The sequence below is a fragment of the Ptychodera flava genome, chromosome 6 (assembly GCF_041260155.1).
Source record: "Ptychodera flava strain L36383 chromosome 6, AS_Pfla_20210202, whole genome shotgun sequence".
Taxonomy (NCBI): Eukaryota; Metazoa; Hemichordata; class Enteropneusta; family Ptychoderidae; genus Ptychodera; species Ptychodera flava.
Window position 1 is genome coordinate 45,353,896 of NC_091933.1, and position 26,332 is coordinate 45,380,227.

The following is a 26,332-nucleotide window of genomic DNA, read 5'->3' on the forward strand; positions in this document are numbered from 1 at the left end:
GGACTTTATATGAAAAGGTGTGTCATTCCAAACTCTTGCTCCAGAAAAAGAAACAGCAAACTGGCCTGAATTTGTCATTGCATGCTTGTGTTTGGATTCATGTGTCAGATGTTCCACACTTGGCGATGGACAGATTGATGTGCATACTAGTAGTTGAGTCACTATTCAACTCTTATCAATTTGTACCATTTCAATCTAATTGTATGGTGTGAAGACGGGCATTTTGTCCTGAGATACTTTCTAACTTGAATTGTTGTAGTAGTGCAATCATCCTCCTAAAGCACAAGCAGCAATCAAACTTTGTATTGCATTGTCAACATTTTAATGGTTACCAGGCTTTATTATCAGACTTCAATTAATGACACAGAGAAGCCGAGTGAACCACTGGCGTCGATTGCACTAGCTCCATACTCCATGTCCGGTTAATTTATACACGTAATAGAACTAGCATTCGAATCTCAATTTCCAATTCACGCAGTTCCAATTATATCCATCTTCCAGTACAATCGGATCCTGATGATCCAGAGAAGAAAAATGTATTTTTAAATCGAATCAGAAACATTTCCTCACGAGTAGGTGTACATGCAAATCCTCAAACGCTGAGCAATTATTTTCACAAGAAACTCGACATAACGTTGAATGTTTACAGATTCAATCAGTCGTATACTTCTTGTAAATTAAGCATCGTTGTTACTTAGGATTCATTTACGTCATGACTGACGGCCTTATATCTTAATTTCCACATTCTTTTCTGAGGCTTCCCATAATTAAATGAAATCCGATATATATATATATATATATATATATATATATATATATATATATATATATATATATATATATATATATATATATATATATATATATTATATATTTAAAAACTATCCACTGTTGATTGACCAATCAGAGTGCTCAATTCAGGGTGTTTTATTTACACGTAAAGCCCTGGTCATCAATTCCAGAAACGAATGACAGCGCCGTAGTAAAGTACTGTCCAATCAAAAGTGAACATGTCATATTCTGTAGACATCTGGTACGTTTTAATATTCAAATTTGGTAATAAAGCGGAAACCAGCTGCAACACAAATCTGCTGTGCCCTAGGGCATTTATATAATGTGCCCTAGGGCATTTATAGGATGTTCCATTACATTGGAAGGCTTTTCACAAATAAAAGTTTTATTCATATCCTAAACATGTTACATTGACAAGGGGACGGTTGACGTAAATACATTGAAAACGAAAATATATCAGTTAGGGGCGATAGTTTTTAAGTCGGATAAAACCCTCATACTCGGGCTCTTCTGGTATATAAAGTCCAACCCTACGATAAAATGTCTCGGCCTGCGGCCTCGACATTTTATCGTTGGGTTGGACTTTATATACCAGAAGAGCCCTCATACTCGGGCTTTATCCTATACATATATACCGTACGCTCTGTGCCAAAGTTCAGAGGTTGCCATAAGCCATTATGGTGATAACCGGGAGGGCACATTGTATACATTTTGTATATATATATATATATATATATATATATATATATATATATATATATATATATATATATATATATATATATATATATATATATATATATATATATATATATATATATATACCGTCCCAATCACACAAGTCATGTAAATCAGAGTGTCGAGCTAAGAATCCTTTCACTTCTGTCTGAGGATTGGATTGCAGGATGCATGAAACTTAAGTAACATATATCATTACTTGTATACTTGAAGTAATTTGTGTTATATATATATATATATATATATATATATATATATATATATATATATATATATATATATATATATGTCTTACTTTATATATACAAACATAAATACATTGTATGTATGTATGTATATATAAAGTAAGAAATGTTTCATCTAGCAGTGATTGATCATACTAGAATCAGCGTTTTCGTCGGACCAATGAACAACAATTTCACACAAAAGCTTGAAGGCGATAATTTTCAATTTTGTTCATCAGACTTTAAATATTCCCTTGGCTATTGTCTGTTATCTGTTGAGAGACCATCGTCTATGTATGGGCATGCAGTACCATGATCCAAAAATTGATTTCACCAGTGAGAATTGCGATCTTAAAATTATTTTAATACAGAAGGTCTCAACAAATCGAGAGAAAATTTGGAATGAATATATCTTTGTATCAGACGATCGCGATGCCCATTACACATGGTGATTTATAATGTAACTTAGTCTTAAGAGTTGTCTTTCAAAGTTGATCTTCAAGATGATCATGACTGTTTCACGATTTTAATCAAAGGAAGGATTACACTACTGGATCCTGCATAATTTTATTTTCAGACTAAAATATTCGCGGTTTGAGCGGCATGCAACTTTTCTATTACATCATCCAATGCATTAAAACTTTAGATATTGATTTTGAACTCTTTCATTCATTCATTCTCGAATTTTCCATTTGAAATTTACCAATACTCGAACGTAGAACGAAATTTCTTGCAAATAAACCATGTTCATTAAAAATTAGGAACAAGTCGCCAGGTACGTCCAAACAGATGTACAAATGTCGAGGGGGCTTATATGAGATTATTGTCAGAAAACGCAGAACATTATTTACAGTACTGGTTTGCAGTCACGATTGCTCGTACGTTTGTAGTGTCAGAGAGTTATAGAGCGAACGGATTTTGTCAAAAAATCTGAGAGAGAGAGAGAGAGAGAGAGAGAGAGAGAGAGAGAGAGAGAGAGAGAGAGAGAGAGAGAGAGAGAGAGAGAGAGAGAGAGAGAGAGAGTGGGTTCTTATGAAACAAGAAGCACAAATTATTGATTTTGCAGATTTCGTTTCTATAAATAATTTAAATAACATCAATCATGAATGTAGAATGGGACGATTTGATTATTTGATAGCACATCATGATGTTGATATGTGTTACATGTGTGAGGTGTCAAGAAAGTAATGTAAAATATTGGCATGGTGTAACAGATAGCTTGCGCTAGATTTTCATGCGAATGGGCTTCAGGAATCTCAGTGACTTTAGGGCATACGCTGACTGCAAATGTCAAAATTGTATCCGGCGTTTTGATACTAGCCATGGTGTAAACTCGACCGAATGTCGCGTATTTGTAAAGCAAAGACATTACAAAACCAGACTCCTGTACTCCGTGAATTAAATATCATAGTCTGATTCCGTATTCGGCGATATTAAGTTCGATCTGTCACAGATAAAATCGTATTAGAAAATTAATAGTCCGATAAGTTATCAAAAAGATTGTATCTTGTCTCAGAAGTAGTATCGCACACATTATCTGCTCCAACGTGTGTATTGGGAGATGCTGACCTATATTACGTGTCCAGTACGCTCTGGGGTCGCTTCTTGATAAATCAGGCGAGTCAAAAGATAATTCAATTATCAAGACGACAACACTTTGTCGTTCGCATCAACAGTCATTGCGACCAGGAAGACGCTGTTCATTGTTTGTTGAACAAATGTTAAAGTTAAACTTCACAGAGTAGTACACTTGGAGACTCTCGGTTACAAATCTTCAAGTTTCTGTGAACGACACGGAACTAAGAAAATCGATTGACATAGCAACTAATCAAGAATGTCATGGATAAGCGGAAAGAAAGTATCACAGAATCACGTGACACATCTAACAGCGACTCTAAAAACCTCATTTTTGTCGAGATTTGGGTTGTGTAAATTCAGTTTGAAGACACACGAGAGGTGAACGTTATACGAGTAATGCAATATGTATGGCCTGTAGACTTCTTGGTGAATTATTCAGTAAAATCGTCTACATTCTGCTTTCGCACCGATACTACGAGGCACGTTGGTGTCACTCACATCTGAGCCCTATGTCTTCCATCACTTTCGTAATAAATTCATCAGAGAAAACCTTAACTTTACTCTTGCCGTCAGTATGTTGAAGAGGAAATTTGATTCAAAGTCCCGTTCGCAACGACTCTTTTGTCGTTGACGCGGGATAGGGTTGACTACCGCAATTATGGGAGTAATCAATAATTTAATCATTCATCAAGATATATTTGTGCAGGACATAGCCTCGACATATGCTATCTCTCCATGCTATGTAATACCGAATAGTCTATACAAAGAAACGGATGAATGGAGTTGCCGTGTCTTCAGAACCGAATTTAGGTCGAGCAAAGACCTTTGTGCAGCGCATACTTTTTGGCTTCAATTATCGGTCGAACACGTTTCTTGCGTGCTATTTTGGTCTGTGTGTATAGATAACGTCTATCTCGCCGTAACACTCTGTGATCAAAATAGCTCGGGCGAGACACATTACAAGCCTGTTATGGTTCAATGCTTTGAGGTGGTATTCAATATCACCAACTCTCATGAGGTCTTTGACGCATCACATTCGTGGACCTCTTTCCACATCATCGAACAAATGGGCTACTTTCCGCAAAATCTTTCAACCCCTGTCAGACGATGTCGTTCGGCAGAAGCGGTTTCGTCAACTTGTGTTGACGCCACTCTCACGAAAAGCACGATTTGATTTTGCATCAGATGATAAGAATTTGCTGAGTAATGCGAAATGAACTCGATGGGGTCGTCACCTAGCCCACCTGACAGCTGTGTGCTTTGTAAAATGCTGCCAATAACACGGATTAGTTTACGATAAACAGACAAGAATAGGAACTAAACTTTACGATTCCTAGCCAAACCATGTTGGATAACGTTAAATATGTGTTGAATATCGCCCGTTTTACATGTCGAAAACGTTTCAGCTCGTATGTTGAGCCACATTCAATAACATTTCCCTGATTTCTGGTTGAGGGCAGAGACTTTGACGCGTAATTTCTTGAAAATGTTAAGTTTGGCAACAAGAAATAAAAATTACTTCAAGTCTTCTTGACGAAAGTTCAAGAGTTCCCCTTTCAAGATCGCAAACAACTCTTTCCTGAGCACAAAATGAAGACCATCCTCGCTTCAAACTTCTAATAAATCAAGCAAGAGGGAAACCACTAGACCTTGATGTCGTTGTATGGGCACGCTCGCGTCTCACAATATTAATTTCACAGTCAAAGATGAGACATGCTTTTTTCTACGGTTTCAACAGTATGTTTTCTAAAGTGAATAAGTTTTTCTGTAAAGGCGGCGAAACCGCAAAATATTAACAAGTTTTGCTCCGCGGTTGTTTTGAAATTTGACAACTTCTATAATTTAATGATCTACCCATACCCACAAATACAAAGGAATAAGTTAGAGTGGTTTGCGTTATTCTGTTGTATTAGCTAGTTCACTAATAAATGTCAACGGGCATTTCCCGTCATGCACTTTATCAAAAGTCGGGTTCTTTATACTAACGTTCAGCAGCATTTCTTGTCATTTTGAATCCACTAGTATTACATCTGCATATCATTCAAATGTTCAGCTACCACAAGAGAGGTGTCATGGCTGATAATCCGTGTCGATTGTTTTGTATTCTAGAATATTTTTTTCCTCATTTTACACTCAAGAAATATCGTTTGAACTTCTGTGCACGTCTGCTTTTAATTCTCAATCTGTTTTCGAGATACATCAAAAAGAAAGCTTAAACGGTTCGAAAATCCCAGCCATTATCTGTGACTTCACTTCAAAAGTAATTTGTCATATCACGTAACCAATCAGTGCGCCTTAAGGGAAGGCTGCGGGCAACGTTTATTTCGGTAGGGCTGTCAAATTGTAGGTCTTAGGAGGGAGGAGTGGACAAGACACGGACAATTATGAAATATTTATTTTTTGCCCTCCAAAATGTGACAATATTTTTCTGATTTTTCACGGCATGCGAATGCGCCTTCATCACTTTATCCAGTCGACCTCCTGTTGAATATTTGAAGAGAAAGCAGCAAGAGTGTAAATGTCGGAAATTCTTGATATGCAGATCTCGCTCCCCCCCCCCCATTTCTTATCTCCCCCCCACCCTAATGATTCATCCCTTTTACCTGCTGATTATAACGTTGATGTGACTGTGCTGATGGAATGCGCAGCTGTCACTTGATTGTTTTATTCGAGAATAGTATCAATTAACTGCTGTGTTATTTGAGTTATATTTAGCATTAGTAGCAATATATGGCCATCTGACAAAACTACACAAGGAAACAGTGTACGTTTACATGTATATTTCTCATCGGCGAAAGCTACACGAACGTGATCGCGACTCTTTAAATTATCATGTATGTTGCTTTTAGTATCTAAGAAAGTGGCGTTTCCTTTTGTCAAATGCTCGGTTAGATGACGCATATGAACTGTCTAAGGGTTACGCTGTCTACGGGCGTTTGATTAGAGTTCATTATCATATTTATTCAGTACTATAGGCCACTTGATTAGAGTTTGAAAGAAGTTGAAAACGTTCAAATTTTCCCTTGACGCTGATGCTTCACACACTTTCCAAGCTTTAACTCAACACTTTACCATCAATGCATCTGCTATTAAACTGTAGCAATCGTCCAAGGATATGCAGCAACAATAAAAATATGCATTGTCTACGGCCATCTCATGATAATATGACCCCGAAGAGTTTCCACTACACTTATATCTTTATTTCGCCAAGGAAAACAACCAAACATATACCGAAATTACAATCGCTGGTCGTTAAATTCAGACAAGAAAGCAAAATTCATCATCACCATGGTTACATAGAATTAGTTGTGTACCATTCATAGACGCAAGATCACTGAGTCAGACTTTTGGGGATAAAATTATTTTTACGGATATTTGTCATAATAGGACAAACTTTACAGACTGTTTCATTTTAAGATTACCTATCACGCTTGATGCGCCGATAGAAATTATTTCATGGTCTTGATATGAAGGTAACAATATTTTTCTCTAAGGTGTCGCAAAATCGACATTTCACGTTAGCGAACTATCAGTTTACATGGATTCTATTCAATTGCAGTGTCTATAGACGCGACTTGTCTTTACCGACACACGGTGCTTTTGGCAAAGAATATTGTAAAATTGATTGCATTCTTCAGAAATCGTTTTAAAAAGTAGCCAGACGTTCTCAGACCTTTGAAAATAAATGCAATCATTATTACTCATCAGCCTGAGATGAAAACGTAGAAAGACAGTCGGCAACATCGATAAACGGCGAATGACCATTTCATTGATGAATGTGCATCGTCCAAATAGATAAACTTAACTTTTTTATAACGCATTATACTCAGAGAGGAAGACATTTGAGCCACAGTCAAAATGTAAGCCAAATTTTCAAAACTACACTATACCCTAGGTGGCTCGCGGATTATTGCTCTCGAAAAGCCCCAAAAGCTGACGCTCATGGCGCCACTGTCATTATATTTTATAACCAGGTTTTCTAAATGTCATAAAGATTTTGATGGGTTGTTCTGAAATAATCCCCCTGGGCTACAGAATCATTCGGTTACTACATACAATGCTGGACAAGCTGCAAATGTGTATACTTATTTGTGCAACAAAAGAAGAGAGTGTGTCTCTCAAGCTTCGGAAAATACGGAACAAAAACCCACGAAGCTGCATGAACATTGCAGATTTGATTTTCATGCAGATTTTCAAATTTGATTGGTCATAATTTCTTTTGCATCTGAGATTGCGTTTATCTGGGTGCTTCTGCAGAATCGGATTATAAGTGTCTCTGTAGTGAAAGTTTAAAAGTCTCTCTCTCTCTCTCTCTCTCTCTCTCTCTCTCTCTCTCTCTCTCTCTCTCTCTCTCTCCCCTATTAACATGGCGACCTGACAATATGGACTTAATTGCAACACCGACAAAAGGCAATGCTTTCAGTCATAAATCTCAATAGTTACAACAAGTCATTTATAATGACACAGTCCCCGATTGTATTGGGAAATTTTACGCGGAAGTGACTAAATTGAAGTGGATATGATGCGCAAGACAGATGCCCATATTTTATTGGACTGTAAATAAGTACACATTAGCATGGATGGCATAGGTTAATGTCATTTTACTAAGTTAAAGGTAGGGGACTCGATCCAAGGGATCGAGTTTGTTCTAGGCTGTAAGAGGATGATGAAAGTGTCATAGCCTTTTGTTTTCCATTGAAGTTGCGATCTAGTGAGTAAATTTTCAGGCAAGACAATCTGACGCCTGGCCCGTGCCTTTAAATAGAACTAGGTATGCCATGCACTGGTTCTTGAAAGGTAAAAATCCAACTAATCTGCAAGAAACTGGTTCAGGCATGTCAAAGTAATGGCTCTTGACATAAAACGTCCATGCTAATGTGTACTAGTTTACAATCCAATCAAATATGGGCATCAGTCTTGCGCATCATATCCACTTCAATTTAGTCACTCTCTCTCTCTCTCTCTCTCTCTCTCTCTCTCTCTCTCTCTCTCTCTCTCTCTCTCTCCTCTCTCTCTCTCTCTCTCTCTCTCTCTCTCTCTCTCTCTCTCTCTCTCTCTCTCTCTCTCTCTCTCTCTCTGCGAAAATTCATTAAATATGCAAAGCAGCACTTATTTGATATAATACTGATACATGTCTTTGCATGCTATAACCTCATGTGATCAACATTTGTTCCAAATTTCATCGAATTTGCTGCAGTATTTCTCGACATATCACACTAATTATGAAAGTTCATCAAATATGCAAATTAGCAATTAATTGACATGATACTGCTTAATATCTTAAAACAGTATTACGGTACTGAGCGACCAATATCTGTATCAAGTTTCATCAAATTTATTGCAGTATTTCAGGACACAGCAATCTAATTACAAAAGTTCATAAAATATGCAAATTGGCAATTAATTTATACGATATTGTTAAATGTATTTGTATAATATTACAAGCCTGTGTGCTAAAAATGTGTACCAAGTTTCATAAAATTTGCTTCAATGTTTCTAGAAAGATTACTCTAATTACAAAAAGTTAACAAATATGCAAATAATCAATTAATTGATATGATCCCGCTGAAAAAAATTGTACAAACAGTCACAGCATTGGTATATGAACATGAGTACCAAGTTTCATCAAATTGGGGTCAATATTTCTTGACTTATCACGGAAATTATGAAAATTCATTGAATATGCAAATTGGCAATTAATTGACACAGTTTTGACATATGTCATTGTGCTATTAGAATCAGTGTGGCCAACATTTGTACACAAGTTTCATCAAATTTGGCACAGTCTCTCCAGACAGAGAGCTGTTTTCCAAAAATCATTAATTATGTAAATTAGCGCTAATTATGCATGTCACATCTAAAACAATGGACATGCATATGTATGACATTCTGTCTTAACCTTGTACCAAGTTTGAAAGGAATTGGTTGCAGCATGTCTGAGATACATGCGTGGACGAACACACGGACGGATGGCCGGATAGACGGAACACAAACCACAAGTCCCCTGGACGTCTTCCGCGGGGACTAACAAAGATATTAACAGTTGAATATGTACATTATCTCTAGATATTTGTACAACACGTCTGTTTGATTTGAGAATACGTAACAACGAGACCTGATTGACTACAACTGTATATTCCAACACTTTACAGGGATGAAACATAAAAACATTTACCTGTTTTATAGCACAAAATAATGAAAATATTATCAGAAGTTGCCATATAGGATATCAGTAATGCTACAATTTGTGGGTTTTTTATGTGAAACAACGTATTTTTTTCGTGACAGCTTACTGTGATAATAAATATCCCGACTTTGAGGGCTTTAGAAATTTCACTTGGACAGATCAATTCAACTTCGGTCTCTTTGAATGTGTTGGCCACGACAGCTATTCCTGCACATATTTACCATTTATAAAAATATAGAAGCCTAATTTGTAGTTTTCAGAAAGTAGTTTTCAAAGGAATGTGGGCTGGCTATAACAAACATCAGGCCGGAAGAGAAAATAAACATAAAATTTTAAACCTGGAGTGTCTCATTGGCACGCCAAAACTCCCAATGTCTGTTCTTGAAATGAAAAATGAACCATTAGGATAAGTTCCTTCCACAGTATCCATGGTAACCCTGAATAATCAGAGCATGTGTTGCAAGGTATTTGAGGGAAATGGAATGGCCGTTTTGACATGAAAACCGTCACGTTAGTTGCTATCAATTACCAGTTGTAATAACTCGCCGCCATGGTACCTTATTGGAAAGTTACACGCTTTATTAACCCTGGGACTTGCTTCGCCAATTGCCGTAATTAAAGTTTTTTTTCGGTTTATCTTTGATGCTGTGGTAACAGAGCTATCTTTGACATATGCAACGTATGATTATATTAGTGTTGAATGTCGCATGCCCGACAGTCAGTCTGCTGGGAAGAATTATTCGTTTCATACAAGACAACGGCTTAAAGTCTGTATAATGGGAATACCCGGGGGCGCACAGTCTGTATAATGGGAATACCCGGGGGCGCACAGAAGAGTAGAGTATTGTCTCATTGTCTGTGAGGAAATGTAGAACCCGACATTATTTGAAGAAGCGGTCATGAAAGTGCGCTTTAATGCCAAAGTAATAAATAACATTTTTTATTCCAAAAAGAATGGCGAACGTAGCGAATAGTTGGATTCAAATTATAATGTGACATAGGGTAGTTGCTTTACATGCAGGCTGAGTGTATCCGCGTCACTGCTTACTTGTTGGATAGTAATACCAATACGTAATGCTGCAAACATGAATTTCATATGACACAAAAGGACCGCTTACATTACGAGATCCTCCAAGTTACAAGACTATTAAGTTCACAATTGCAAGCAATATGCCATTGGTGTGCCATAAGTGTTTTAGCTTGTCACGCTTCGGCTAGCACAGTTTAAAACCAAATATAGTAACTTCAATGAATGATGACAAAGTCTTTGAACTCGCTAAGGAAACTATCCATGTCAGCCACAGACCCAAGGCACTCCTGATATTTACCTGCCTGTTTCAACCGCTGAATTTTTTGTCATGAGTGCTCTGTTCTTTGACAACTTCCTAGGCTATTATGCATAGAAACTCTAGACACAATATATGGTGTGTTGACACGTCATAATCTAAACTGTTTACCGCGACTCAAAGAACCCAGCTTCATCACAATGTATAAATTTAGGAATGGATGAATGTAGAGGAATTATTTATATAATAATGCCAGAAAACAACATCCCCCTCCCACTTGTGGAAAATTTCTTGATTATTTTTCCTCACTTCATTTCTCTAAAAACAAATGTTAACAAGGGAAACTAATAAGTAACGCCGGCTGTCAGCAGGAATTTGTAACTGATAAAAACACTCTTAAATTATGCCATAGTTATAATAACTGTACCGTGTGGAGAAACGTACATTGATTCTCTCTCTCTCTCTCTCTCTCTCTCTCTCTCTCTCTCTCTCTCTCTCTCTCTCTCTCTCTCTCTCTCTCTCTCTCTCTCTCTCTCTCTCTCTCCCCCCTGATGTCGCTGTTCTTCATTGCATCAGTTTACAGGCTCTTTTGCCTTTATTTCTAAAACCATCACTTATCCTTGTTTTCATGTGTGAGCGCTCTTCAGGTCCATCATGTTCTTTATTGTGGTATGGTGTGTTGATTGGAAGAACCTCTTTATTGTGGTATGGTGTGTTGATTGGAATAACCTCTTTATTGTGGTATGGTGTGTTGATTGGAATAACCTCTTTATTGTGGTATGGTGTGTTGATTGGAATAACCTTTGTGCAGGATACCGGAATCTCTTTTATGTGGTTGTGCCTTTTAGAGGAATTTTTTGTTTTTTATTTCATCTTCAATATATGTTTTCCCTTACAAAAATCGTTGACTTCACTTGGATTCTACTCCACAGGTTGAAAGTTGGAGACATATTATTTGAATACTGACTCTCATTGATACACATATTTGCCGATAAAACATTAGAATCATTGCTATTTACAAATTATCAAAGGATTTTATTTAGTTGATCTGTCTGTCAGATGAATTAACAATGTTTAATATCATTGCGTAGTTGACCATTGTAAACCATAGAGTTGCCTATTTCATTAATGAGGATAACAATTTTACCATTTTCACTTCACTAATAACTCACCTACAATTGTGAAGTTCCGCGTCTCAAAATTGTAACTTTAATGTTTGTTTCACTAGGTTTGCATTGGCAAGTATGTACGTCGCTTTGCTTACACGATATCACTACGTTGTCTTCTATTTATAGCTCTGTATTGTATTGAATTCCAAGCATGATGAATCAGATGATAATCTAGGTAATGCAGTAACAGCAAACACGAAAACATTGAAACGTGATCAGGCGGACTTTGTGTCAAAGCTATTCGCATTGCTGAGCTATTTGCGAATGTCTTGCTTAAAATTGAAATTTTATTTTGAGCTGAGTGGATATCTTTAAAATTAGCAACGACGTGACTGCATTGTCGAAAAAATCGACGGCCGGGATTTTGACAGACACACAGATGTGGGAATCCATTATGTTTATCATTCGTTCGAGAATATCTGTGGAGGAAATCACATGTGGGCATACCTGAGTAATCTTTCAGTGGGCACTGTGGGTTGAGTATTCAGACAAAACCCATCATCGATCAAATTTCTATATGTATGAATCATTCTAGTTGTCAATGAATACTTAAACACCTGATGGTATCCCCTACAGAGAGCTGTCATAATTATTGTCCGATAGTAGGATAGGAAAGACTGAACAGTGAATGGATTTTCCATTTTCCTAAAAATATGATACAATATTGTTTGTTTTTTATGAATTGTGTTGTTTGTTTAATTTCTGCCCGGAGGAAAATATTTACTTAGTATTTTATTACGGAGACAAAGTTTCACATAATTCAATACATATAAAAAGCTAATTAGATTTAATAAAGGAATTGAGTTCACAAGACCACAGCAGATATGTTTTGCAGTCAAGATTTGCTAATGTAAGTGACTAAGGCTGAAGTTTCTTTTCGTCCAGATAGGTTCAGTATTTGGTATTCTAATTTTGCCCGCAATAAAATTATCATCTTCGACGTCAGGGAAATAAAGGCAATGTTATCTTGAAATATTGATTTTTAACGTCTCTCTTTAAAAGCGAGAACAATGACTTGTTTTCGGAATATATTCCAGGAAGAACATGTCTGTCGTGAAAGTTGCTTTTCTTTGGTCATCGTGTTTCAATGAGTGTGTGAAATTAACTTGAAATGCATGCTGGTCCGAAGGACCAATAGCAAAGGGAATCTACTGGTCCTTCTTGACGTATGTTGGTCCAACAGAAAACTGACAAAAAGCCCTTCAAAAATGTACTTTCAATTGAAAAGAGCTGATAACATGGTACATTATCAGTCTCTCCTACTCTGGTGTTGTTATATAATATTGATACAAATAAATGAACAAATATATATTTTAAAATTTAATCTTTTTTTGCTCAATAATATATGCCATGACTACAGGTAGGTATCACCAAGAACCAGATCTCTATGGAAAAAGGTTTTATAGTTCATTCCAAAATTAACATGGGAAAAAGTCTTTCAGTTTTCATTCCAAATTAATATGAAAAAAATTCTTTCAGTCCTCATTTTCAATTAACATGGGAAATAATTCCAGTTTTCATTTCAAATAAACATGGGAAAAGTCTTTCAGTTTTCATCTCATATCTCTACTACATGGGAACAAGTCTCAGTATTATATTGCGGTTCTTAGCGTGTTCCACTGCGATTTCATGAACCTCTGACTAACTGTACGTGTGAGACTAAATTCGAGAGTCTAAAGTTGTCAGTACCAACCACAAACGGACCCTTAGAATAAGTTGAGAAAGCAGATTTACAAGATATGCCGCTACCTTATGGGCAGAGCGATCACCGTATGTAGTGCTCGTCGGCATGGCATGCAGTACATACATCTTCGACTTATCAAGTAACAACCAGTCGCGGAACTCATTCTGCCATGCATGCCGAAAAGATCGCGGTTTTTTTCTTTCTGGATTAGGCAAAAAAAATCAATAATAAATTGTGCTGCACCGATATCGTGGCTTTTAAAAAAAGATAGGTAGGTCGACGAGGATTTTTTTTCAAAATATTTTTATTTTCAAATATGCACTTTTTCAGGGGTTCGGGGCGATCAAACACTGACTACAACATTTCCAGAAAAACGTATCATACATATAAAAGGAATAAAAACGTAAGAGACATCCTCGTTCAAGTAATCTCAAACGCCAAGTAACGAACACTCGATTTTGCGGGTTTTTCCTTTGTTTTTTTTTTAATTCCGTGTTTACGTAGTTATAAAAAGTTTAGGGTCGGCGGGCACAAAATAGGGTAGGTCGGGTTATCTGAACAGCACAATTTTTTTTCTTTGGCATCGTATTCCCTTCTTGCCTGTTGTTTCTCCTTGTCGTTTGTTTTTTGTATTCTTCTTTTGGGGCTCACACTGACAGCAGACTTGCAAGACCTATGACCTTCTAACAAACTTTGTTAGTATCAAAAATTGTGATTGGTCAAAATAATTGCCTGCATGTGAAATCGGCCAATTGCGTGCGCTATTTTAAAACGTTTTAGCTACAGCAGCTGTCGTTCTCTGTCCGAAGAGTTGGTAATTCGTTATGTACTGCAGTAGCAAAACTAGGAAAAACAACTCATGCAAGCGGAGCTGGATCAGACCAACAATAGTTGGATATATAGCCAAACAAATTCGCTTTCAAAATTATTATGTGAATTTTGCGCTGGTCCGAAGGACCAGTGGTCTGGAAAAACTGCTGGTCCGTCGGGACTGTTGGTCTCGGACCAGCGGACCAGCGTTAATTTCGCACGCTGGTTTCAACTGTGGGATGGTAAGATCTGTGCTTTGCACTGTGGGTTGTATGTTTTGCCGTGTTTGGTATTATTCTTATGCAGTAAAGTGTCTGCCAAAAACAACTGCCTTGATACGGACGTTACAGATTCCTCCAAGTCGTCCGAAGTATCTCTGAAAGAGATCATACAAGCAGCGGTCGATGACACAACAACGAATGCAATTATATAAACAAAGATACAAGGATCTCAGCAATACGTTTATTTGCAGACACACGCAAAATTTTAAAAATTGGATGTTATATTTTTTACTATTTTACGAACATGTTTTCAAAGGTAACTTCATTAACTAATGGTAATATTTTACGAGCTTGTCAGATATTTATAGTGCCTTAACGTTAATATCATCACGAACTGTTATATGTAGATTGTATAGCTCGTATAGTCACTTCGACAGCTGATTATTGAATGAATTCTTTTATCTTTACCTTCTATCCTTCTATCTTTTGTATGCTTTGAAACCTTTGCGGTGTCGTTTGAAACCCATGCCTCTAAAATCTCGCTACCTCTGGCGATAGCTCTTTATCCCCTCGGTAGAAAGACACACCAAGGCATAGGAGAAGCTGTATCTTAGGCGAAGGCCAGTTTAAGCTTGTGTACCCGGAAAGTAATACCATGTAGTTGAATCGAACAGTGCGTGTTCGTGCAGTTCATACTTTGAACGAAGACGATCTCGAATACCTCTTAGCAAGCCAAACGAGATAACCCCAGGAATAAGTGCCAGTTTTAACTACCCCAGCAAACTTAGTTATAACAACCTTCCTAATGAGGGAGTTATTATTCCAGCCATTGAGTCCCCCATGATCGTCTGCAGTAGAAGTACCTTTCTTCAGGAAATTAGAATTATTGGAGTTTTCTTTGAACTTTGATTTACTTAATCAAAAAGTTCAATTAATTTCATCTGTAAATGCATTTAAAGGCAAATTAGAGTAACTTATGATTTTTTCTTTAAAAAGAAACGGTCTTATTCTTATCCCTCAAAATGTGTTAAAATACAATGGATTAATCCGGTCAACTGAAATGTTGTGTACAATGTGAGATGAACACTTTTGGCACTAATTTTGGAGAATAGGATCATTTAATTGTTCAAATTTATCAAAAGTGTTAGGTGCCCTATAGGTCCGTGGCTAATGGCGGCCAAGTAAAATTCTACTTTTTCCTGAAATCGACGAATTCGACGGACCCCTATAGCTGACAGTTTCAAAATTACAAATTACCAATAATGCCAAGTCCATTGCAAAAAAAATAAAAGTAGATTGAGCTTAAATTTGCTGATTAAACCAACATTACTTCAATATCCTATTAGTTCCAGTCGTGTTTATGTTATTGTTCACAAATGAATTCTGGTTCGGGCTAAAATTTAAGTTTCAACCATAACATTAGACCATAGAGGCTTTAATGTGCGATGTTATTGTTTATAAGAAATTAATTCTAGTCCCAACTGACATGTCAACACTAACATTGTTATTGCAAACAAAAGTCTGCATCCAGAAGTTGTCCACTGACATTTTTGGCATGACTTTGGGAGTCAACTAAGAAACTGTTCTTCAAGACAACTTCAAAGCACAATACTGGAAAATACATCAATGGTTACGGCTAACAGAGATTTCATCAGCCCACCGTTTCGTAATCGACTGGATTCTACATAGTACATGCTTCAGAGGGTCTTCAAAACATTTGAACGGCCCTGCATTCCAACCAAACCTTTAAACTTTAGAACATTTCAATCTTCAAAAATAGCGAAGATCCGTAGACGGTGTTAGTATAGCAGGAGCCGAAAGGGTTAATTTTCTGTGTAAATTACAGCGATAAATGAAAACAAAACAACTAAAGTCTGAGAGACAAGACTGTGATAAAATGATCTATGTTGCCGGAAACAACGAAACAGCGGAAGCATTAACTCCGGTTGTGATATGAAATATCTCTTACTTCATGAGAGTTGGCGACAAGGTGAGAACAAACATCAAAGTCATCGAGTTTGACCGTGGTTATTCTTCAAGAGCACGCGACATATTTGAAATGACTATCGACTTTTATACATGACTGAGAGATCTTTGAGATAACTGCATGGTGATGAAACGTGAAATAATTCAACGCTTTTGCCCTTCCCTGTTTTTATCACTAAGTTCTTTTCATTTACAGAGAATGTGGAAATGTGATATCAATTGTAAGTGTTTCTCTTCCATGAGAATAAATATTCACTGTGTAAAATGTTACTTTTCACGTCGTCCAATTATCTTCAAATGGATAGTTCCAATGACATGGTGAATTGTGTCGTGAACGCGACACCGCTCTAGGTGCAGTTTTACAAGTCAAGGCAAAGATCGTTTCCCGCATGGCGCATGCTCAAATAGCCTCCGGCACGTTTGTGAAGACCTCTAAGTGGTCCCTGACTTCAAAGTGGTCCCCGTAGTTGTAATTGAACTGAAATTTTACGCAGTCCAGGGATTTTTCCATTCCTATATTTGCATAAAGTTGTTAAACTTTGTAACATTGCCAATACTAATCTGTTATTTTGGTCCTTTTTGATATATGCGCTCACTTTTATTACTTTTTCAAAATTCCGATGCATTTTACAATGCGAAACTGCGCGTCCAATTTTTTCACCTGGTTAGGGTGTCTCACATTAGCATCATGGGAGATTGCGCTGCACACGGCACGGTCGAGACCGGCGACGTCGACCCACCGATCACTGTACGGATATGCGGATGTCCATATATGGCCTAGCAGTTTACTGAGTGAGTACCAGCTCAAACAGTCATTAATTTCAATCTTGTTGCTCGACGTTATATTTCATACTCGCATACAGGCGTTCTGTTTACTGGGTAGCTCTGCATGGCAGGGCTGTGTGTTACCGGCGTTATACGGCCTCCCACCACATGTGTTGGGAGGTCGTATAACGCCGCGCCGCTAACACACAGCCCTGCCATGGCCATGCAGAGCTATTAATACTGGGTAGTTTGTTTTATGCTACGTTCCGACCATGGTTCCGACGTTCTGTTCCGTAGACTTTTACGGAACAGAACATCGGAACGTAGCATAAACTACACTTATACAAACTATCCAGTAAACAACGCCTGTGTGCTAGTGCTGATTGTCTTCGTCCAAAATCAAATTACACTCTGAACTTACACAGAAACATCGCACAATGAATGATGGCCCTGCGTATGATGCTGTGTGTTTCCGGCGTTTTATAACGCAGAGCTAGAACTGCTGTACCTCTCTCGGGGGGGAGGGGAAGTACTTGTTCAGAGAAGTGGTAGAGGTGTGCGGCCGCAGGTATAAAACCCATTTAGACCTAAAATCTCGTTGTTTTAGGACCCCATTTTAGACCTTTATGACCTTTGACCCAGGTCAACAGTCATAGCGTCAACATTTTTAAAACTGAAAAAGCAAGTATTTGCCCGGCAAAGCCTACCACTGTAAGCTTATACTGCGTTTAGAGCTATTTTGTTGCTGGCCAAGCCATGATTCCGAAAAATCATGAGGAAATACTAACAAATTTTGTGAAAGAAAATGCCTTTCACTCTCACCAAATTTTGGTCCAGCTTCTGCAAATTATCAGTTATCTGCAGTTACAGTCTGAGTGTTTTTTTTAAATTACAATTCACAACAAACCTCGCTGTTTGTCTGTAAAGCAATACTACTTCATATGGCCATGGTCGACCTGAATAATACTAGGAGCAGTAGAGCCACTTTGTTTGGGTATTTTCTATTGGGCAAAAATCTGCCATATGTAGAGTTCTGACAAATCAGTGACAATGTTTTAAAACAAAGTCCATATTTACTTTAAGCCAGGGGGTCTCTGTAATGGTTCCCCTGCCACAGAAAAGATATCCATGCTTATTGAGTGCAGCTCAGAACCCTGCTAGCGAGATGGGAACAGACTGTTGAAATTTGTTCTTGTGTGACACTCAAACTTCAACCCCATTTTAGACCATGGTTTACAGTGGAATTGACCCCCCCCCATTTTGGACCAAGTTGCTGAAATACCCACCCCATTGGGCGGCGCATATACATATTGGCAAGTAATGGAAGTGACCCCCCCCCCCACCCCCCCGGACTGCTCTTTGCCAACTTAGATTTTTTTTACCTGTCCGTGGTATTTTGGGGAAAGGGTTTTAAACACAGTTTGTCAGGAATTTATGATGATACTTGAAAGAATAGAAATATACTCCAACACCCAACCCTGGACCACTAAGCCCCAAGGCTGTATCATGCACGCACAGGAAAGCAAATTAAGCACTTGGAGGCAGCCATATTGTCTAGTTTCCATGTGTTTAGTTCGTACTCTACATGCCTTGACATTGTTTTCATTGTAACTTAGGTCATTTCACATCATTGGTACAATGTACATTTCAGTGACTTTGAATGACAAAGTTCTTTTACGTCAAGGACTGTGTCATCAGTCTTAACTGATGTCTAGCTGTAAATTCAAGCTGACAATCTAAACTGAATACAATATGATTGTGCTCATGGAATTTGTGTCCATACACTTTTGTAATATATTGTGGTTTCAGTCGGATTGAACTCACAACGTATAGCACCAGTCACCTAGCGCAGAAGCCATAGATAAAATCGCTGAGCCAAATCCCCAATCTCAGCCTCATGTGTGTTCAGCACACAATTTGAGTCTTTACGGTTACACCTATAGTGTACTCATTTATGTATTTTGTTATGTCTCCATTTCAATACTTACCGTAGTCATAATTTTACATATGTGCTTATAATGAACAGACCTGCTTTGAGTCGGTTTTTAGCTCATATTTGGTGTGTATATAAATACCAAAAAGAGATTATATTTGTGTTTCTTTCTTAATTTGCATACATTTTATCTTCTGATAATGATGACTGGATTGATTGCTTACTGGTAATAAATTTTCAATTTTAATCTCTCCAGATAACAGAGTTCTTGGAAATGATGTGGAAAGATCAGAGTTATCACTGCTTTCTGATTTGGACCATGCCTACACGTTTTAACAGGCTGAATAATAAACTGGTGACGTACTCAAAAATTGGCGACCAACAGAAAAGTAAAAAAAAAAACAGTATTTCCCCGCACATACACACCATGATTATACCAGAAACAAGCATGATGCCATTTACTTAATGCACAACACACGAATGCCAACTATTTGTTGTAATCTTTATTTTCCTGTCATATGATTATTAGTCCCCAAGGACACTGTCCGGGGGGACTTATAGGTTTGGTCATGTCCGTGCGTCCGTCCGTGCGTGCGTGTGTCCGTCCGTCCATTCACGCAGATATCTCAGAGACGCCTGGAGCGATTTTGTTCAAACTTGGTACAAGGATAGTACCCTACCTCATACAGAGGCACGTCAATTTGTTTCACAATGTAATCAAATTTGGCCGTGTTAGAGGACTTTTTAGTTTACACCTCCATAGACTCCCATGTATAAGGCAGCTCTCCATAGACTCCCATGTATAAGGCCAAGAAAAATAAAAATTTAGTTTCTCATCGTATTCATATTGCAAAAAGGATGCAGTCACACAGTTTTTAGTCCCCACAGATAAAGTCCAGGGGGCTTATAGATTGGGACATATCCGTCCGTGAGTCCATCCGTTCACCCATCCGTTCACGCAGATATCTCAGACACTTTGACAAAATGTCACGTGACCTTGGTGACCTTTGACCTCAAATATACATATTTGTCCATAACTCAGTAACCACAAGTGCTACACCCTTCATATTTGGTACGATGGGACACCTTATGACGCCACATATTGTACCTCATTAAATATGTGCATATCTAATTTTGAGCGAGCCAATAGAGCTATAGGTCTGATTTTTGGTATATAGGGATAACTTAGCAATACAATTTTTTTGACAAAATGTCACGTGACCTTGATGACCTTTGACCTTGATTATACATATATATGCACAACTCAGTAACCACAAGTTCTTTACGCTTCAATTTTGATAGGATAATAGACCTTCAGATGTCACATCTTGTACCTCATTTATTATGCACATATGTATTTCTTGGCTGGCCAATACAGCTAGAGGTCTGATCTTTTTTCCCGATTTAGAACCGTAACTTAGACATGCCTCTTGTTTCAAATTGGGAACAATGACATATACCTATGTGCCCATAGATCTGAACATATACACTCCAGTGATACTTCTTAATGACCACATTTCCCTGCCCCATCAAGACTAATACTCCTATTACAAGTGGGGACTATGTCATTGTCAGTGACTTGTTTTTTGAAATTCTCGGAAAATCTAAGATCATGTTAAAAGTTTGAATTTAAATGCTGCTTCTTAGGCTATCGACAGTGTTGTACACTTTTTTGGTCTTTAATGTGTCTTACTTGAAGAAAACCCTTGGAAAACTGAGGATAATTTGAGATTGGTTTACAACACATTTGCTGCTGTATGGGGCTTTAAGGTTTGGCTGAAACAAAATAGAATTTTTTACACCAAAACCCCTTGTCTGACAGCACTGATATTTGTTATACAGGTTCATAGGGATGATCAAATTGTGAAATATTCAAATTTTGATAAATCCACAATTTTCTATTTTCAGGACAATTTTTAGCTCATACATACATGTATACATGTATACATGTATGTATATTATACCAAAAAGAGTTTTTATGGTAGGTCAGCGGTGTCTACATTTATGTATGTTAGTATGTGTGCATGCTATCTTCGTGCACATCGAAAACTCAAAAACCGCAGCACTACCATTGTAGTATTTGGTGTACTGGTGCACCTGGGGGTGGAGATGTGAATTTGTTCAAATGAAAGTGTCAGTCTTCAAAATATGATGATGAGGTAAAAAAAAGAAATGTGGTAGAAAACAGAGAAAATCCAGCAAATGCTTAAACTCTGTAACGGCAGTCTAGATTTTGTTGAAACTCTGTATGCGGGATGTTTATGGTGATTTTTGTTAGTATTGTGGTGGAATTTTCATTTTTAGCTACTATACAATAGTCTTTTGAAGCTATTGGGATGGATATCTGTCCGGCATCCGTTGTCAGTATGTATGTATGTCCGTTTGTGAGGCGTCCAGTCACTCAAATATCTTGATAACCGCAGTACTTACTGATTTGCTATTTGTTGCGTAGATGAAAAATATGATTTGAGAATATATTTTTTTTTAATTTTTAGCTCACATTTGGTATATCAATGTGAGGTTATCATATTAGCTGAATCAGTTCATTTGCATCCGATTTGCATGTCTGTATGTATGTATGTATGTATGTCCGTCCACATCAAAAACACCTAAACCACAGCACCTACTGTCTTAGTATTTAGTGTACAGGTGCACCTAGGGATGGAGATGTGAATTTGTTCAAATGAACTTGTCAGTGTCAAAAATATGCAAATGAGGGGAAAAAAGGAAAAACACTGCAAATTGCTAAAACTCTGTAACCGTTGGTTAGATTGGGTTGAAACTTGGTGTGCAGGTTCCTTTAGGTATTCTAAATTAGGTCTTTCAAATTTCGGATGAAATTTGCATGTTTCCATTTTTGGGGTAATTTTTTCAGTTTTAGTAAAAAAATGTTTTTTAGCTCACATTTGGTGTACCAATGTGAGGTTATCGTATAAGCTGAATCAGTTCATTTGCATCTGATTTGCATGTCTGTATATTTGTGGGTATGTGCAGATGTATGTCCGTCACACACAAAAGCTCCCATACCGCCAAAGCTACCATCTCAGTATTTGGTGTACAGGTAGATGCAGGGGTTGAGATGTGAATTTGTTCAAATGAACACATCAGTGTCAAAAATGTGCAAATGAGGTAAGAAAAAGTGAAATCCAGCAAATGTGCAGGAGGCATGCCAGTGAGAAACAGGCAAACTCCACTGATCTTGACTCATTTCCTGTCATTGTTTATGAACTGTTACATATTAACAGACCAGCTGCAACCATAGACAGTAGATGGGGGAAGACCGTTATACTAAACTAAGAGGGGTTGTTTCTGCTATGCATGTTGCTAAAGTTGACCTCCAGTACCAAAAGTTAGACCTTAATTACTTTTGTCAGTCTTGTTTTTCTGGTTTAAATAGTTCTTGTTGTTTTTCTGGTTGTACTGTGCAGAAATCATTGCCATAACATCAACGTAGAATTTTCCTCCACTGAACAGATAGAAACAACATTTATTGTTGATCATTGGTAACCCATACTGGTATATACCAATTCTGATCAAATTTGAGCGACACCGTATAATTGCGGTATTTTTTCTGAAACCACTCATCTGATTATTTTGAAAGTTGGCATACATGTTCCTCAGGATGACTTCAGTCAAATTTATACAAATTGAATTGAAATTTTCATATTTGTAATTTTAGGACAATTTTCCGAATTTTTGGTCAAAAATTTTTTTATTCAAAAACAACAAATCTGATAGCTTTGATGTTTGGTATACAGGTTCCTCAGGTTGATGAAAATCAGTTTCATGGATATTGTGAAGATATCTCAAATTTTGTATTTTTGCTGAATTTTTTGGTTATTTTTCTCATTTTAGGTAAAATTTCTTCTTTTCAGAAACCGCTAGCCCAATTGCTCTCAAATTTGGATTCGATGTTTACAAGGGTGTTACCCTTCTAATTGTTGAAGTTACGACAAAATTGGAAATATTACTGTTTTGGGGCAATTTTTGTCATTTTTGGTCAAAAAATCTTGAAAAATATTTTCTTTTTAAAGCTCCTGGACAGACAACTTGTTCTCAAAATTACTTGTCTGATAGCTTTGTAATTTGGTACAAAAGTCCCGAGGGATGTTATTTGATAAATTTTCTGCTCAAAGTGTTGGGAAACCCCCAAATTTTATATTTTAGGTAATTTTCTCAGTTTGTGACCTTAAATGACCTACACCAACCCAGGATATGTTGTGAGAGAGTTTCGAAGGCTGTGAACATAATTTTGTCATATTTAATATCAATTTGTAGTAAAATTAGATCCAGAAAACAAAGTTGAAGTAAATATTTTCATTGCGAACCAATTTTTGCAACTTTTGCATGTTAAGACACATAAGAACTGATGAGAAATTAGGATCCAGGATAATTCCAGATGTTGTAATTCCCCCCCCCCCCCCCCCCCCCCCAGTTGAAGGCATTTCACTATCTGTAACTGATTTAAGTGTTGTTTACATTTGAATGATAGCACTCATAGCATTAATTAAAACATCCCCAAGGTTGTAAATACATTTCCTGTCAGCTGGTTTTATGTAAGGGGTGGAACATTTGATATTCAGGAGGGGGTAGGGGCTAGAAGATTGATTAGGTAGCATTACTTTTTACCAGATCCCTTGTACATTTTTTCCCACTCTTTATTTTTTCCCCACTTTCCCACCTTTCTTTTTGTCAAGCTTCTCTGGCTAATTTTTTTGTTGACGTTGCTTTCTGTATGTAGGATCTGCTTGTCCCGTTGCTATAGAAGATGATATGCATGTTCCCAAAGACGACCTCCAGTACCTAAGTTGCAGACCTTATTTGCTTTTGTAATTCTTGTTTTTCTGGTTTAAATATTTCTTGAATTTACCAATTCAAACCGAATGTGAGCACACTGTCCTTGACGGTATTTTTTGATATTGTTGAAAATATGCAAATTAGCGCCAAAAAAGGCCTTTTTGGTAAAAAATCTTCTTCATAATCGCTGGTCAGACAGCTTTGTTATTTTGTATATAGGTCCCTTGGGATAACCCAACTTAGATTTGTTCAAATTGTAATGAAATATGCAAATCTGTATTTTTAAGGAATTTTTTTTGTCATTTTTGGTCAAAACTTTATTTCATCAAAACCGCCAATCTGACAGCTTTGATATTTGGTATTGGTATACAGGTTTCTACAGATGAACTAAATATGATATCTTGAATATATGATGAAATCTTCAATTTTGTATTTTTGGGGCAATTTTTCCAATTTTGGGTCAAAAAATGTTTTTCTCTCAAATTTCTTGTTGGATTGCTTTGAAACTTAATACTCTTGACTCTAGAGTTGTTTTCTATATGATTTCTTAAATTGTGGTGAAATTTTCATCTGTGTGTTTTTGGGGTTTTTTTTGCATTTTGGGCCAATATTTTGGTCAAAAAATAATTTTCTTTGAAGTAAATGTTTTGATTGGTTTGAAATTTGTTTTTAATGTATCTAGAGGCAACCTCGGTTGAGTGTCTTCAAATTTTGGTGAATATTTTCATATAGGCATTTTTGCGCAACTTTTCCCATATTTGGTCAAAAATCATTTTCTCTGAAATCCCTCTTCCAATGGCTATGAAACTTTATATGCATGTTGCCAAGGGTAAACATAGTTAAGTATACACACTGTGGCCTGCCTCATCAAATCAAATGAGAGCCAAGTGTCATTGATGCTATGTTTTCCATTATTGATCGAAAAATCTCTTTCTCTAAACACTACTCATCTCATACCACTTGCTGATTTGTTCTCAGGGATAATCTTACTGTGATGTTCAAATTATAATAATATTTTCAATTTTGTATTAGTGGTAATGCAGCTTTTTTAACATTTTTTGAAATGTGCTATCAAAGGTATCTATCTTCATAAACATATGTGTCACAAAAAGCTATTCTCTACATAGCACAACAGGACTGTATTGGCCTTTAGGTAATGTGCTTTTATTTTTGTGAAATTGATGCCCTTTATTTCATTTTTCCGGTTATTGAAAGTAGTTATTTTACTTTATAGAGAAAAACTGCTCTTGTGCTTTACTCTACTGTTAAAATTTATGTACAGTTAAATAAAGATTTTTTTTGGCTAAATAATGCTCAACGTCCATGTGTATGTGTGTATGAGATTGAGTTTATAAGACAGAGTTACTTGTAGGATTATTCTACATGTCTACTGATTTATCACACATTTGGTATTGTATTGAAAAAATACATATGACACCAAAATGTCCGTAAAGGTGTCCACGGAAATTCCACTTGATTACATGCTCCATCTGCTATGTTCAGCTTCTTTTAAGGAAAATTAAAAAGAATTGTTGACTTGAAAAATGTAACATGCCAGCTGTGAAGTATCAGGTATAATAGGCCTATAGTACACTTCCTTGGATTTTTGTCAACTTTTAGTATTGAATAAAGAAAATCAGTTTGACTCCAAAAGTGTCCTTTTGACTTCAAAGTGGTCCCCGAAAACTTGGGATGATTTTACGGTCTCTCTGCTGTATTCCACATCGTTTAAGTTAAAGACAGAATGTGTTGACTTGAAAAATGTAACATGCGACCTGTGAGGTATCAGGTATTAATAAAACTATAGTACACTTCCTTTTTTGTCCAACTTTTAATATTGCATAAGGAAAATCAGTTTGGCTCCAAAAGTGTCCTTTTGACTTCAAAGTGGTCCCCGGGAAAATCGAATGATTGTACACTCTGTCTGCTTTATTCAACTTCTTTTACGAAATTGAAGCAATGTTCTAACTTGAAAAATGGAACATGCGACCTGTGAGGTATCAAGTATTAGTAGGACTATAGCACACTTCCTTGGATATTTGTCAACTTTTAGTATTGAATAAAGAAAATCAATTTGGCTCCAAAAGTGTCCTTTTGACTTCAAAGTGGTCCCCGAAAACTTGGGATGATTTTACGGTCTCTCTGCTGTATTCCACATCGTT

The 26,332-nt window shown here is 37.0% G+C and overlaps 1 protein-coding gene and 1 long non-coding RNA gene across 2 annotated transcripts in view; one reads left to right on the plus strand and one right to left on the minus strand.

Annotated features, from left to right (window-relative positions):
• Positions 1–26,332, minus strand: part of LOC139135936 (growth hormone secretagogue receptor type 1-like) — a 157,757-nt gene that overhangs the window by 127,313 nt on the left and 4,112 nt on the right. The gene's annotated exons all lie outside the window — the stretch shown is intronic.
• On the plus strand, positions 17,097–25,481 carry LOC139135939 (uncharacterized). Its single transcript, XR_011553062.1, has 2 exons — positions 17,097–17,467; positions 19,630–25,481. It is a non-coding gene; the product is annotated as an uncharacterized lncRNA (long non-coding RNA).